Genomic DNA, 4,124 nt, shown 5'->3' with positions numbered 1-4,124 from the left:
GTAGGTACTGGAATAAAGTCACTAACTATATAGTTCATTCAGATGCTGTCGATGTGACTGGGTTTCATCTAACTCGAACCAGTAACTTAAAAGAACTAGAAGAGATTCATTAATTTACAGTATATAGATCCAGAGGAAATGTCAATATACGTAACCCCACCATTCAACATGATTATAACTGGACCGACATATTCTGGCAAAACAGAATTTATGTTGGACCTCCTCACCGGTCCGTACTTAAGGAAATTCGAATATGTGATATTCATTTGCCCAACATTCATGAATAATAAAGCGTATAATAGAAGATTCATTTTCACCGATGATAATGTGTTTATATTTCCAGTCGGACTCGATGCAGTGGATGATACATTAACCTACGTGCATAAAGAATGGGCTGGCACGAACACTTTAATAATCCTCGATGACTGCGCCTCGTCAAAGATATGAAGAAGCGCAGTAACGTTTTAGTCCAACTTGGTTTCAGCGCAAGGCACGACGGATTATCTGTCTGGGTTCTGACTCAACAATATACTAGTATTAGTAAACCATTCAGGGAAAACATACAGATGTTAGTACTATTTTACACACCGAACAAGATAGACAACAAAACTATTATAAAAGAATATGGAATGGAGGTGTCAGAACGGGAAGCCGTGGGCCTAATCAAGCAATTGAAAAGTAGGCCATTCAGTAAACTAGTATTTCGTTTACGGAATCCGTACGACATAAAATTATTCGTATAATATAGCAATTATGGAAGCTGAAGGTACTCTTAGAGAATTATATTACAACCCGAAAAACTGGTTTTGGAGGTGTACAAAAATTGTATGACGCAGCACGGGCCAGCGGACTCCACGTCACTAAGAAAGAGGTGAAGGACTGGTTAAAAACTCAGCTAACTTATAATCTACATAAACCGGTACCTCGTTCTCATGCTACGGGCGGCCGACGCGTTTTTGTAACATCGATAGACTCACAGTGGCAAGCAGACCTTGTGGAATTCCCTGCAGCATTCGCAAAAGAGAATCATAACATTCGATACATGCTAACAGTAATCGATGTACTCAGTAAATATGCCTGGGCTAGGCCAATACAGTCAAAAACGGCCGATGACACTCTGAAGGCACTACAAGATGTGATTAAGAAATCTGGGAGAAGACCCGACAAACTTCAGACAGATGAGGGGCGGGAATTTACTAATCAGAAAATGCAGGGGTGGTTCCAGGAGTGGGAATTCACTGGTTTCACACCTACAGTGACAAAAAAGCTAGCGTCGTTGAACGTTTTAATCGGACCCTCAAGACGATGATGTGGAAATACTTTACATATAAACAGACACGTGAATGGCTTCTATTCTACCACAACTTCTGAGAATTACAATAACACCGTTCACGGAAGTATCAAAATGAAACCCAGGGACGTAACAGAGGAGAACGATTGGCAGGCATTTTATACACTATTCGGTCCTGAGTTGGCAGCCGGGGGAGCCAACCCTGAATTCAAGCCGGGAGAACGGGTCGAATTACAAAATACAAGACCACTTTTAAGAAAGGATATTTACCAAATGGACAGAGGAGATTTTCGTAGTTTCAAAAGTTGTGTACGCAGCTGGCTTGGGAACACCACCAGTTTACAAAATAAAAGATCTGAATGGAGAGGAAATACTCGGCACTTTCTATTCTGATGAACTTCAGAGCGCCCTTCGGACGACGAGCTGTACAGAGTAGAACGAATTTTGAAGACGAAAAAAATTAGAGGAAAGAAATATTATCTGATAAAATGGAAAGGTTATCCAGAAAGTTTCAATAGTTGGGAGCCGGAGGAAAATGTTATTAGAACTTCGTAAGTTCCTGTGCCAGTACTACGTAAGTACTTCGTAAGTTCCTGTCCATGGTACTTGTCAAGTACTACGTAAGTACTGAACGTAAGTATTTACGAAAGTTATTTACGAAAGTTATTCAATAAGTACCATGGAAAAAGTCTTAATTTCTTGAAAGCCGAAAGTGTCAGTTTACCACCCCACTTCCACCCCCCACCTGGCCAAGTATTTATCATGTACTGTCGTAAGTAATGTTCACTTACTGCATCTTTTCGGCCGTATGTGGATGAGGTGGTACCCCCTCAGTTCCTGAACATATTAAGTTTGCAAGATCTTCAAAACGACTTCTCATGTTACCACAGTCCGTTCTTTCGAGTCCCCCTTGTTCAGCTTTATCGATAAGTTCTGGTTGAAGTATAATGTACACAACTGACATAAGCCATAGACAAGTAACTTCAAAGTCCCCACTTTTCATAATGTCAAGTGCTCGTAGGTCAAACGAAGCATTATAAGCACACACAGATTCACAAGCGTTAAGAAGTTTGTGTAGGTTCTTTAGTGAGACTCGAGGTTGTTCTAGTTGTTCTTGACCAGGTGGGAAGTACGCTTTTTCAAGTTCCTCCTCCTTGAAACCGTCTATTAAAAATCCCTGGCTGCCGCTACGCGTGACTGCCCATGCAATTCCAAAGTCAAAAGCTCGTGGATATTCTACTGGTCCGACTGTCTCGGTATCAATTGTTGGATTAAGTATATTCTTGAGAACGAGGGGGGTAAGAGCGTTCCGAATTACCAAACATGGAAGTCTGTAGTCGTGGCAAATTTCTAAGAAAGTCTGTTTGAACTTATTGTGAATCTCTTCTAGTTCTTCTAAGGCGGCTATTTCGTACGACCTGGCTCGAGTCAACACATTCCGCCTGCAATAATCCCAAGGCATATCTTTGAATATGATAATGAAACTGGGTAAATGGTCAAATGCTCTAGAAACAATCTTTTTTTCTTCCCACTCCGTGGAAACGCCCCGGATTCGAGAAAAAGTCAGATGTTGAATTATGGAAGAGTCACAAATAATGTATTGTTCTGAAGGGAGGGAAACCTCCCTCCTCCTCCCAGCCTGACATTGTAAACTAAGCGTATGTTCTATAAACTGGTTCTGAAAATCGGCAATCGAAACGTGGCGCCCATTATAAAAGTCGGCAATGTTGCTGGAAAAACTAGTGTCAAATTCTGGTACGTGATACGGATCCAAATTTATTGCATCGTAACTCTTACCACTTCCAGTTGGTCCATTTATGAATATGTATGACATTTTAGGATACTATATCATAGAAAAAATTTTTTAAATTATTTTTTATTAAGATATATACGATAAGACAATGACAATCCTTTCTATTTCAACTGCAATAAAAATACTTGAAACCGGAGAAGAGAATATTCAAATCAGTGACGGCAAACTCATATTTGGTGAATCATTGGTAGATCCTATTATATATGTAGACAGTGAGCTAGAAGTGGTTTCAACATCGGACCTAAATATGGTTCGAAGATCCTGCTACATGCGATGGGGTGTGTGTCCGTTGGCAACCGAGTCTTCAAAAGTTTACTGATTTAATAATATTCCGTACCCTAGGTGAAAGTTTCGATGCAAGCACTGCTAAAAGTTATGCTGCAAGCCTGGCCGCTCACTCCAAGAATACTACGGATTTTACAATCCATCTAAAGTGTATCAGAAGCGAGGGAGCGGGGCGCAGCCAGTGGCGTATTTTAAATTTCAGTTTAAAAGAGGGAGAGGGAGAGGGATCACGATTTTCCGTTTCGCTACATGTATTGATATGGTTCAAGAAATTGACTGCGGTTTTAAAACAGTGAGTCCGTTATACCAGTCCGAGAAAATCCTGCTATTGTACCTCGTAATATCCGAAAAGGTAGTAAGATAGAATTCTTAGCATTTAAACCGCGCTTAAGTAAGCGTGCTCTTTCTTTCACTGTTGAGAGATTAATATTTTGTGCTGCGCCTAATAAACCAGAAATTCAAGATGTGGAAGAACTAGTCGACTTAGAAAGATTAGGTGAGATATATAAACAAATAAATGCTGACAAAAATATTATAGTGGATTTTGATGACCTATCATAGAATAATTATTTTTTCATTTTAAAAAATTTTAGGATAGTATATATCATAAAGATTATTATGGCCCGTCGATTACATACAGCATTCAAGGAGCAGTTTTACAAAAAAAATTTCCTGAAGTCAAGCGAGTCAAGGATATCGGGGAGCTGGTGGATATTGAAGGTATGGTCCAAAGGG

This window comes from Ptychodera flava, chromosome 19 (genome assembly GCF_041260155.1).
Source record: "Ptychodera flava strain L36383 chromosome 19, AS_Pfla_20210202, whole genome shotgun sequence".
NCBI classification, from domain to species: domain Eukaryota; kingdom Metazoa; phylum Hemichordata; class Enteropneusta; family Ptychoderidae; genus Ptychodera; species Ptychodera flava.
This window is presented reverse-complemented; position numbering follows the sequence as displayed.